We start from the raw sequence: 13,781 nt of genomic DNA, 5'->3' as shown, positions 1-13,781 counted from the left end.
ATTTAGATTTGGATTTGTTTTGAGTATAGCTATCAACAGATGAAACCATAGACGAGATGCATTCGCTGCGATGAACCCAAAATTGGTCGAAGTTTCCGAATATTATGAAGTTATGGGTGGAGTTATAACCTTGTTTCATTCTTTCGCTAAACACGGAAACAACCAATCAACCAACCAACTAAACACCAACCAAACCAAAGCGTCTCGAAGTAAAATGTACCATAAAAACAGTTTACACACAAGTTTACGTCTAATTGAATGTTGGTCAAAGAAAAAGTCTGTTATATGGTTTACAATGATGTTTACTTTCAAAACAACCTTTTATTCTAAGTATGTCATAGTAATTTTATTTCATGCAATGTACATAACAAAGTTAATAGAAACCCATCACAATATCATATCTCATCGTATGCAATTAAATGCAACTTTGCAATCATTCTTGTTATACTCACAATTTACTCTTCAAGAAAATAATCAAAAGCTTGTAAAACGTTTTTTTGGCTGCGTTCAAGCTACACAATAGATGTTGGCAACGGTATTTGACATTCAACTTTGAGATTAGTCACTTTGTAACAGTTTTATTTGAAATAAAGCTCAGCCGTGTACAAGTTCTAAGGAAGCCTTAAAGTTTCGTCGTGAACCACGCACATTGGGCTAAGCATATGATTGTTAAAAAGCGGTATAGGTCCACATTGTTCAGTTTAGTTTTTTAACATTTAACAGTCGCAAATCAGCTACATGGCAGTATCTTGAAACTACTTCAAAACATCAGCATAACCACAGCCAAAAACAATCCTCAAGAAAACAAACTTGTGCTGTTTGCATTTGCTTATAATCGTGGTTACCCTTTGCCGACTACCGTTTTCATCTAAACACTTCAAAGTCCTTCAAATCCTGTCGGAACAAAACACAACAGAACGTCCTTAGTGGTCGCCATGTGGGATTCCTGCAAACCGACTCCCAGCCCAACCTAGAACATGTTGCACCCGAACCCACTTATATCGATGTTTACTTGGTCACAGGCAAGTGGCAAAAATTACCACACATGTTGTCCCAGCAGAATAGAAACAACGCGTCTTCCTTTTTTTAACTTCTCCTATTTTGCCAATGTTACAAGGATAATGTTTACCAAAAAGTCGTAAAACAAACAATCGCCATGTCCGGATGGAGAGCAGGCAGATGTGTTGTTATTGTTCTTCGTCCGATGTACACTCCACACACGCCGCTTGACGATGGTGGAAAACTGTCTTCGGGTTTCGTGCTATTTTATGTTTTAACGAGCTTAACAACAATCGAAAGACACTTGGGATGGGTACCTTCGCTAGCTTCGAGTGGATTTGGGACCTCGAAGAAGGTTCAATCCATCTTAAGGTAGGGGTTTTATTGGTCGAAAATCACATGATGGTTTCATTCGAAAAGTACGCAAGTCAAAATGTAATGTGTTTGGAAGATTGAATGTTTGATTTGTATTAACCTCGAAAATCACATGATGGTTTCATTCGAAAAGTACGCAAGTCAAAATGTAATGTGTTTGGAAGATTGAATGTTTGATTTGTATTAACCTTTGTATTAGCGTAACGGTTTTGGCAATCCTCTATAAATAAAAACCTTTTTATTACCTAGCGTGAGCTGCTGTTTCCTGTGGTATTTTTATTAAACAATCAAAATGCCGTCTTCAATGTTATACAATGAATTATAAAACGAGTGACTAGTACTTAATTACAAAATGTATCAGTTCATATTTAGATTGTATTTTTCATAAGAGCAAAATAAGAGTAAATGTTTGCATGAGTAAACTCATGCCCCAACGTAAATCATATTACCATTTTCTTTCAAATTCAAAAAAAAAATATGTTAAAGTTCTGATATACTCCTAAAAAGAACAAATGCCAAATATGTGCAAATAAAACAAAATAAATTATGTCAAAGATCCTCGAACATGTAAAGAATGCGAGAGGAACGCATATAAACCATATGTTTGATATAATATTTGTTTAGAAAAATATTTTCTGTTGAATGAATAAAGTGGGCACTTTATTTTGGCACAGTGATTTTGATCAATTTTGGAAAAAATATTTTTTCTTGAAGCAAACTTCTCATTTTTGTCATGGTACTGCGCATTCTTAAGCATATCACGAACAATGTTTCAAAAAATAAAGCAGTACAATAACTTCATTTTTCACTGAAAAAATGGAAAAAATGTAAAATTGTAAGTAGTGGCCACTTTATATTGCCGGCCACTGTATGAGCATACATGTAAATCAGATGTAAAAAAAAGTAGAATAATTGTACAGGGGTATTATAAACTTTTGCTGATCATGTTTAGTAGACTTATTCGAACTACATAATCAAATATCCCTTACCTAAATATACCTTAAGTATATAAACCTTACTTGTACCCATATTTATATATACGGTTACCCTCATCACGTTCTCCTTATGATAATTGACATCTGTGAAGGTCGCTCTGAATTAAGATTGATTCTTGATATACTTCAGATAGGTGATAACATTGAATTAACTTCAATTCACGAAGACATTTTATTAAAAATAAATTATACTAGCCAAAATGCTTGACATCTATGACCGATAAACGTGTTCGCAATCAGAATATTTAGATTTGGATTTGTTTTGAGTATAGCTATCAACAGATGAAACCATAGACGAGATGCATTCGCTGCGATGAACCCAAAATTGGTCGAAGTTTCCGAATATTATGAAGTTATGGGTGGAGTTATAACCTTGTTTCATTCTTTCGCTAAACACGGAAACAACCAATCAACCAACCAACTAAACACCAACCAAACCAAAGCGTCTCGAAGTAAAATGTACCATAAAAACAGTTTACACACAAGTTTACGTCTAATTGAATGTTGGTCAAAGAAAAAGTCTGTTATATGGTTTACAATGATGTTTACTTTCAAAACAACCTTTTATTCTAAGTATGTCATAGTAATTTTATTTCATGCAATGTACATAACAAAGTTAATAGAAACCCATCACAATATCATATCTCATCGTATGCAATTAAATGCAACTTTGCAATCATTCTTGTTATACTCACAATTTACTCTTCAAGAAAATAATCAAAAGCTTGTAAAACGTTTTTTTGGCTGCGTTCAAGCTACACAATAGATGTTGGCAACGGTATTTGACATTCAACTTTGAGATTAGTCACTTTGTAACAGTTTTATTTGAAATAAAGCTCAGCCGTGTACAAGTTCTAAGGAAGCCTTAAAGTTTCGTCGTGAACCACGCACATTGGGCTAAGCATATGATTGTTAAAAAGCGGTATAGGTCCACATTGTTCAGTTTAGTTTTTTAACATTTAACAGTCGCAAATCAGCTACATGGCAGTATCTTGAAACTACTTCAAAACATCAGCATAACCACAGCCAAAAACAATCCTCAAGAAAACAAACTTGTGCTGTTTGCATTTGCTTATAATCGTGGTTACCCTTTGCCGACTACCGTTTTCATCTAAACACTTCAAAGTCCTTCAAATCCTGTCGGAACAAAACACAACAGAACGTCCTTAGTGGTCGCCATGTGGGATTCCTGCAAACCGACTCCCAGCCCAACCTAGAACATGTTGCACCCGAACCCACTTATATCGATGTTTACTTGGTCACAGGCAAGTGGCAAAAATTACCACACATGTTGTCCCAGCAGAATAGAAACAACGCGTCTTCCTTTTTTTAACTTCTCCTATTTTGCCAATGTTACAAGGATAATGTTTACCAAAAAGTCGTAAAACAAACAATCGCCATGTCCGGATGGAGAGCAGGCAGATGTGTTGTTATTGTTCTTCGTCCGATGTACACTCCACACACGCCGCTTGACGATGGTGGAAAACTGTCTTCGGGTTTCGTGCTATTTTATGTTTTAACGAGCTTAACAACAATCGAAAGACACTTGGGATGGGTACCTTCGCTAGCTTCGAGTGGATTTGGGACCTCGAAGAAGGTTCAATCCATCTTAAGGTAGGGGTTTTATTGGTCGAAAATCACATGATGGTTTCATTCGAAAAGTACGCAAGTCAAAATGTAATGTGTTTGGAAGATTGAATGTTTGATTTGTATTAACCTCGAAAATCACATGATGGTTTCATTCGAAAAGTACGCAAGTCAAAATGTAATGTGTTTGGAAGATTGAATGTTTGATTTGTATTAACCTTTGTATTAGCGTAACGGTTTTGGCAATCCTCTATAAATAAAAACCTTTTTATTACCTAGCGTGAGCTGCTGTTTCCTGTGGTATTTTTATTAAACAATCAAAATGCCGTCTTCAATGTTATACAATGAATTATAAAACGAGTGACTAGTACTTAATTACAAAATGTATCAGTTCATATTTAGATTGTATTTTTCATAAGAGCAAAATAAGAGTAAATGTTTGCATGAGTAAACTCATGCCCCAACGTAAATCATATTACCATTTTCTTTCAAATTCATAAAAAAGGCACCCGGTTTCGAGTTTTGTAACGATAACCTCCGAACATCCTGTTGACGAATACATCCTGAACCATGATTACTAATCAACCTTGCTAGGAAACTGTTAATTATCACTTAACCACTCACATAACTGGTGTACATCGCATGAACCATTTCCTGCCACCGGCCAAGAATCATATCCTTCCGCATTCGGCGTCTTTCAGCCTTCCCACGTTCATCGTTTTTGCCATGTTAGCATGTAAAATTATTATATTGCGATGCAGCGTAGTTCGGTGCCTTGGCTGTACAAACACCAAGCTGCCGAACCGTGACTCGATCACTTGATAGTGACGCCGAGAGGTGGTCCTTCGCGCCGTTATCTTTGCACCCTTCGCTTGCAAGGATTAGTGCCCATCTTCCCAACAAGACACACTTATACATCGTACTACTTCTCACCGCCACAATGTGGCCATCGGCCAGGAAACGGATACAAAATGGTAACACTTCCGACCGACAAAGCTCCTATCCCTAGATGCACGACGGGGTAGCTTCAGCCGAGAAGGGCAAATAAATTATTTGTACGTGCGGGGAATCACTATTTGTCAAACCATCCTCAAAGCTGCACGGTGAAAACACCAGAACCAATATTTCCCGCGTCCAAAATTTCCCACACCTCCTTCATTCTCCTTCACCTACGAGGTAATGGCTATCGGGCGGAGGTAGATTAGCGCCGCTATTGTTATTCAGTGCAAAACCTCGATAGTGTAATGGGCCGGGAAAACGATATGAAACCTATCATTTTCGCCCTTCCGGTCAGTAGCATCGTTTAGTAGCATCGGACGCTTAGCACCGAAATCAAGACCAGGAATGAACGTGGGTTTCGCATCGCAGTAAAATGGCTCTTGATAGCGTTATCAATTTGTGCTCTGGCGAGAAAAGCCAAAACCTACACGTCACGCACGATCAACCTTCCGGTTGGATGATGGTGTAATATTTACCCCCCTGCAACCTGCACCACAGTCGGCAGCTGCTCGAATGGAAGTTTTGATACAGCAAAACGAAGATGAAATAAAACCATGGGGGCAATTATGATAATGATACGTTGTAGTGAAAGGATTGCTCACTAACGGACCAGAAACGTCTAATGTTGTCCACAGCAAATCGTTTAGAGTTGCAGGTTTACGATGATCCACATCGTAGATAAAACATCTGTTAGTACATTGATTTTGATAGATTTATTTGGAATTCTCACTGCTGCCAATAACAATGTTATCAACTAATTTGCAACAATTGTGTATGTTAGAGATCTAAATAATACTATTCCAATCTTCTTTACTTCAGGAAGTTCTTAGATAAAACATTGAATGCAATGCAGCTGATACTACCATTCAGCTGCAAAATATGCACTTTATTGAACCGTTCCATTAAAACGATAGAGAACGCTTCCTTGCAACAAAGTGACCTCTAGGGCTTTACCCCGCTAGAAGCCGTCACAAGCGTTACCGTCCTTTTTACTTCACATCCATTCTGCGCATCTGGACAGTGAGCTAGTTGTACTAACTTCGGATACGATAAAATCGTGTTGAGAGAAAACTGCTTCAGTGAAGAGACTTAAACTATCGCCTAACCCCTACCATTCCGGCGGTGCTCTTTATTGGCTTGTTCATCGTGGTGACACGCACACACCTACAAACTCAGCCTGACGCTTTCGAGACCGTCCTACCAAAACAGTCATCACCGTAAAGCTCTATCCCCACGGTGACGAGATAGTTATTTGTATTGTGCGTTAAACATACTCGACGGCCTGCTGTTGGCAACACACGACATGGAGCACACAAGCGTACTGACACATACACATGAGCTCTGTTTACACCTCACTCTCGTAACCGGATCGCTACGTGCGCAAGTGCTGGTAAACATTATCAGAAACACTGCAATTAGGTTGTCCATCCTGCGTCAACCCGACCGGGCACGATTATCTACGTTCAAATTCAAGCCAACACTAACACCATCCAAAGCCACCGATTGCTGACCTTTTGCCAGGATGATGAAAAGAAGGGAAAGTTAGTCCGAAAAAAAATATGGGTAAGATGGAATGGGCGCTGGTGAAGTGGCAAGGTAAATTTGACAAGTGTTGATAGAACGTAAAATTCTCCTTAAGCCATGCTCCGCTTTGCTCGGTTAGAACTACTGTTTCTAGCAAATGGGTCTATTGAGTGGAGTTTGAGGTTTTTAATGCCTCAAGATTAACCTCAGGCAAGTAAGGAGCACCTACGTGGTTCTTGTTCAAAATGTCCATACTAGTATTCGGTCGTAGAAGTGTCGTTGAATAGCTATCGTTTAGCTGCTTCCGTTGCTCTGTGCTAGAACTGGCTCTTTATTTCTATGAAAAGCATAACTTCCCTGGAACTATCACAAATCACCATAATTTCATTGATATAAGTTTCAAACCATAGTTTCAAAGGAATGAAAAAAATTGGCATGTATTTTGAGGTGTTACCAAAACCAATTTAGAATTTATAAAATTTAATTATTTTTTTTACAAAAACTTTGTAAAATTATCATGATTCCTCCAAGAGTCAAATATTGATGACTTAAAGTTAAAGTTAAATTTATTTAACAACTTCTAAAAATTTTACATATTTTGAATAATAAGATGCTAGTAGTTTAAAAGCTAGTTTCTCAACCATTTCTAGGTTTTAATCTAACTAACGCACAGCCGATTCGGTCCTGAAAAAGCATTGGTTATATGTTTCTATACGATTGATTTTAAAGTGGATATGATATCGTTTACATTTTATGCTTCCAATGTACACACGTTTCTTCAATACGTTTCTTTCAACAGAACCGTTTTCGGAATGCTTCTCTCTAACTCATAAATTCATATTTACTGCCAAATCGAATCTGTATCAACTTTTGAGCTGCTTCGTGCCAAATCAATAAATATCTTATTGAACGAGCATCTTAACATCCATTCCATCATAACCTGTAAGCCTTCAAACACTGAATAATATATTATGCAGTTGCCGGAATTCTGTGTGTTCATATTCTGATCCCTAGCTTTGGTATGTTTTTTTTTTTTTTTGGTATGTTCGTGTTTGGTTGAGCTACAAAAAGACGAAAAAAAATTCATCCTAACCAGTCTCAGCCCAACCAACATCAACTGTTTACTCTTTTCAATGAATGCTTCACATATAAAACTTAGAGCATAAATATCTTCATCATGTATGATCATAAAGACTTAAAACTTCAAATAGAAAACTCCGAGTTTGTGACTTGTTCTATATAACGAACTTATTTGCTTCGTTAACAAATGAAGCAATTATTAGCAAAAAGTTCTATACAATTAATCCAATTATTGACAGTTGCTAAATGTTCAAATTTTCTATAAAGCGACTGCCCTCTTCGGAACACCAAAGTAATCAATGCTCGTTTGTCTTCACATTTACCACCTCATCGCTAAACCCCAAACAAAGGCCATTCAATCCCTTAGAGCCGACCGCGTTTGCTGAATTCATAACAATTAGCAAATGAATTAGAAGCCTGCCAGCTGGTCCAATTTAACCATCCCGGGCTAGCGAACTGATTACTCTCGCGCTCAACCTTGGTCATATTCAATTTACATAAATTGGACTGCATCCACGTCCCTCGGGTCGACGGGTCCTTACACAAATACACAATACAATCGTTGCGCCCGACAGTCCAGCCTTCCAGCAAACGGATACGTCCAGTAATTAGCCATTATATCTGATAATCATTATAATCAATATCAGCTTTCGCGCGCCTGCCTGGGTTGAGGACGCCTTCATTTTGTTTGCTCGCTGGTCCGGGAGACGTTACACCACGGGGGAAAATCAAGCCTGTTCCGGTTTACGGAATCAGTTAGCTGCCGAGATCGATAATGGCCACACATCATTAGTGCTTCGTTCATTCGATCAATCGAGCCATCGAATCGTTGAAGGTCTCCGGTGATATGTCCATTAAGCATTATGAAGAAACAGGTAAAATGTCGGGAGGGGAGAGGTTGATGCATAATTTTATGAAAGCTGAATATTCAAATGTACCACTTCACTAATTTCTTGCCACCATTGGCCCCTTTCCCGATACTCTTACCGCTTTTCCAACAGTTGTGCAAGCCAAATAGGACCTAGTTTGCTTCAAGTTCGAACTTATCGCATGCCGGAAGTACCAGGATTCAATCGATCGATCATCGAAGTAATCCCACACCAGCACAGTACCTAGCCAGCGCGCCTAGGCTTGAAAGAGCAGCGACCACGATGGTTTGCCATTTCCATTAAAATTCATTTACAAGCATTAGCTTCTAGTCGCTCGCCCCTTTGTGTGGCATTGGTTCCACGGCCACACTGGGATGCATTATCGTTTCACCGGGGCTGTAGATAGGTGGGAACATGTTTGTCTACCACTATTTGCCAGTCACAGCAGGCAGAAGTGTTCGACCAACAAACGACAAATCGAACGAACGAGATATTTGCTAAACATCCGAACGGCACCAGAGCCGTGGCGAATGAAATGGGCTTCTCTGACGCGGCTTAGCATCGTGAATGTGTTACCATAGGTGATGGTTTATGCATAAGTCACAGCGCGCTCAACACACTTTTGCCGCCCAGGATGCAGAAAGGCAATGCTTGTCAAGTGCCACGAACAACGAGTTGGTTTAATTTTGGTCGCTCCGGAACCACCTGGAACCATGCATTGGCACAGATGGGCGGAAAATGTTTGGGAAATAAATAAGTGCTTTCCACTAATTTCCACACCAGGCATCGCAGCTTACAACACAATCGGATTAGGCCGATTAAAATCAAGCTTGTAAATGCGAGGTGAGATGTTTACATACAGTTGTACCTACACGTACCATTTACTGGCTCAGATTTTTTGTTTGCACTTAGCTTGCTTAGCTATTTTAATTAGTTTTATTAAATTAGAAGAAGACAGAAACATCAATCAAAGCAGCCTACCATGCCCCAAGTTAAAATGCGATCCTAGACAAAATACCAAATTAAAGAACAACATGAAGGCATATGAACGACATCCCAGCATTACACATTATTGTCCACGTTGCTCACGAAACAAGTTGTTACATTTGTTGGTGAACTAATGCTCTATCTGGAAATATACGTTCAAATGATGATATTTTTAATACTACTTTCTTTAAGGTTTAATTTAAAAACTTGATACACAACAGCCACTTTCACGATGTGTCTTAAATTGTTATTTACTTTTTTTTAAATTTAGTTGTTAAGTACTCAGCAACTAAAACAAATGGGTCAATTGAATAGAAAAATCCATGAGTTCAGAACCCCTCATTACACAATGTTTAAGTATTAGTTACAGCTGACTGGTTCAACCAAAATCAATTGTTTAACCTCACTAATTGAAAACAACATCTGTCTCACTTATTTGCACTCCCCAAGTCCGTTATCATAATTCAATATAATATTAGTAAACTGTTTTTCTTTCTGTTATATGAACATTTATATGTTTTTAACTCTAAGTTTACGGAACCCGTCAATTTGACGGAAATTTAACAATGAAGTGAAATATTAAAAATACCGTTTGTATTATCTTGATTTTTACTTTTCGTAAATTAATGATAACATACTATGAGTTTGTAGTACAAGTTTAATTTTCATAAATTTCATAGATTTTCAGATACATATGTGGTATACCTATCTCTACGGAACCCGTCAAATTGATGGGTGGGTTGATTAAATTGAGTTTGTTTAGTTAGGTTTTAACATTTTTCAACAAAATTAAATGTAGGAGTGAAAGCGAACTATAAACCACTTATTTTAATTTAAAAAACATCTTGATAAAATATTTAAATAAAGTGGCCTCCAACGAAATTGCTGATCAACTTATCAGTATAACTTACATCACCAATAAGATATCGGTTCATGTGTTCCGCGAAACAATAACGACTATTACAATATATTGTGCAAATATTTTTTATTGAAACTAAACCATGTTACATGATTCATAACTTTAACAAAATAGGATTTTCATGATAGACAACCAATCTAAAAACGTATTTTTATTCACCCGTCAAATTGGCGGGTGTCCGTCGAGATAGGTATATAAGAGATGCCCGTAAACCTAGTGTTAAACACAAACTGGTTATTACGCACACAGAACACTTTTAAACACAACCTAGTATGGACTAAAAACCTGCGCTGCATTGCTAACCACAAGGGCATATTTAAACAAAGCAAATTTACATCCATAGCTTAACCACTCCAAACTACGCTGTTAGCTGTAATGTTTGGCAGAGGTATGCGGAATCCAGTGGTTTTACGAGTACGACTCTGACCCATTACGGGACAGGTAAAAACTAATGTTGCCTCAGTTCACACACAGTGTGGTAAAGGTGCAAAAGAATGTGCTTCCTACATTCTAGATTATTTGTTGGTTTCTTAAAAATAAAAATTACATTTAGTGTAGGTCAGGCCGGTCTCGTGGTATAGTCGTTGTTTAATCTCACTATGTCGGATAATTTATTTTCAACGTTTCGGTGTAACTTTCAAACCTTTAATATTTACCAGCAGTTATTCGTTGTGCAGCAAAATTGGAAGAGAGAGTTTATTCGCGACATACACTGTTATTTATAAACTACTCGATCGAGCCGAACACTCGAAATTGAACGAAGAATGTTCGTGTTTCGTTAAGCACGATATGAAGTGACAGGGCTGTGCCTGAACAGTCGTCAATTCATACCCGTTACAATATGCCCGTCATGGGGCCATGTCCCGAATGGACTGAGGCGTTGGACTGACTATCCTGCTATCCGCATTTATCTACTTCTATCTTTAAACCGAATTTAATTATTTTTAGTTTTACACACTGTTGTGGTGGGTCCCGTGACAAAGTTGCTAGTCGTTCAAATGAATAACTGTAATGAAATGTTTGAATTTTATAAAGAGTTAACCTTCTTTACCCATTTGCAGTTTTGGGTATTCTTTGGACATAATAGACTACGGATAAACCAATGACACACCAATGAGTGTTAATATCTTAAGTGTCGAAGGTGGGCCATCGTTGACTTCAGATAATGCGAAAAATAAATATCCATGATAAAAATGGTTTGACTTAGCCTAGATTCTATATTCCATTGATGTAATATAATGGTTTATTCTTTATGGCCCGACCATTAAATAAAGCATTCTTTATGCTTCAGAAGAACAAAAACAATAACATACATATCACACACTATTTGGTACCCAATAACCAGTGCTTTAAAACAGGTTTTCCTAATATTCACATTCTTTCAGTAACCATCCTTCCCGGAGCCATTTTCTGGAGAATGTAGAAAGTACCACGTAACGTCCCTTTTTATCCCTTCTTTCTCGCCCAGTGCTTCTTGACGTAACGAGCCCCGGTAATCCAATTACAAGCACAAAGAAAATTATCACCAAGCATTCTATCCCACCTCCGCTTGGATACCGCCCCAGACACAGGTAGTCTGATGGCATAACCCACAGCCGAAGGTCTGCGGATAAGGTAACTCTGATAACAAAGGGAAAGGATTCTGTTCGCTTCAATATTCTTCTATTGAACAATGCTGGTAGGTGAGAAAACTGCCCGGCCCCTTCATCCACACCATTGACTGCTTTGCACCAAATGTCATTTTCCTTCACGGAAAAGTGGCGACTCTAAAACTCATTTAATCTGTTTCGTTACACCAGCCAGCAAACCCTCTACAAACACGTACACTCCCTCACAAACATAGCACTTTTAACGATCGATTCGTTGTTGTACGACGGGTCCAATCGATGCCTGCTTTTGGTCCTATCCATTTTTACATTGTCTTTAGCGTACGATGGTTGAGGCAAGATGGCTGCCTTGTTTCGGATTTTCAACACCGATTTGTTGCTATGTAGCTACCAACCGTTTCACATCCTCAGTGAAAGTGAAATTATAGCCAACAAACGACACAAATTTTGACGAAGGAAAAACAATCCATCTATTCATTGGGTCTTTTGCTCATTGCGGAAAAAAGGTCTCCAAATTTCTGAACAAAGTAGAACCGTCTACCACGGTAGGGTTGGCCAAGCTAATGCAGTATTGTGTTGCAAGGTTTTTTTTGGACTAGCTATTTGTGCTGTCATTATTCTAACCCCCGGACCGTGCTATCGCCTTCATTGTTGTTGATAATGCTGAATGTATGGATAAAATATACTGACTCGTCTAATCATGCTCACAAACATCCCAGTAAACAAGCCTGTGTGTGTGTAAAAATCAAGCAGACGACAAAGCGAACCCTCATCCCTTAAATCCCTACCACAAGCGACGGAAGTAGTAGATACCAAACAAATAAAAACACACAAAAAAATCACCCGAAACATCATTAAAACTGAACCTTTTTCAGTTTAAAGTCTGTCTGTCTTGCACGATGTCGTTCTAGGAAATGAGTCCTTTGCTTTTTTTAATGCTTTCTGCTATTTTGCCTCTTTGTGGCCTCTTCCTGTGATCAGCCTTGTTACTAGAGGGGCGGTAATATCATTCGCTATTGTTTCAATTTGGGCTTCTCTTAGAAATAAAAGCAAAATGTCTCTTAAAGCCAAAACAAAACAACCGTCAGAAACCATAAGCTGATGGGTGAAATTGATGCCGTTCATTTTTGGTTTTCGGAACTTTCCTGGCCACAAAAAAAGGTTTGCATTATTTTTATGCTCATTTGGAATGATGATTTTCAGGAATGTGTGTAGAAAATTATTCAATTGTGAGGCACTAATTTGGAAAAGTTCAAACTTTCTGCATTCGTATGTTAAAAGAGCAACATTAATATCATGTAGAAAGGAATTTTCACAGGAATTTTAACTATTTTTCTATTTTTTAATTCAATATAAGTGGTATTCCTGATGATGATAAATGCGCGCAGTTCGTACACAGCTTACGTTGGTTTTTGTGTACCAAACGAAACAGGCAAACATCAATTTCCCCACATTTTAGCACACCGCAGTATGCCACCACTCTAACGACAGTCTAGAGAAATTGTTCACCCCCAGCTAACGAAGTAGACCCTCCGCCTTTCGCAGGTAGGTACTAATCTTTCCACGAATTGGTATCATACCGGGCGTGCATTAATGTGATCCGCTACGATAACATAGCTTCGGAAGATGGAAATCATGTTGTACACATCGTCCCAACGACACCCACAAGACCATCAATTCTTCGTCAACGGTGCACGTTAGGATTTCGGGGAATGCTCTCAAATCCATCATCACTCGAGCCTAACACAGCATTCACCTGATGAGCTCAGCCCAAGATGACCCTTGAGCGTGAACGTAATTGGTGCGCCCTTTTTCGGTGTTGCCGTACATACTGGCCGGT

The sequence above is a fragment of the Anopheles coluzzii genome, chromosome 2 (genome assembly GCF_943734685.1).
Source record: "Anopheles coluzzii chromosome 2, AcolN3, whole genome shotgun sequence".
Lineage (NCBI taxonomy): Eukaryota > Metazoa > Arthropoda > Insecta > Diptera > Culicidae > Anopheles > Anopheles coluzzii.
Note: the sequence above shows the minus strand (reverse complement) of the source record.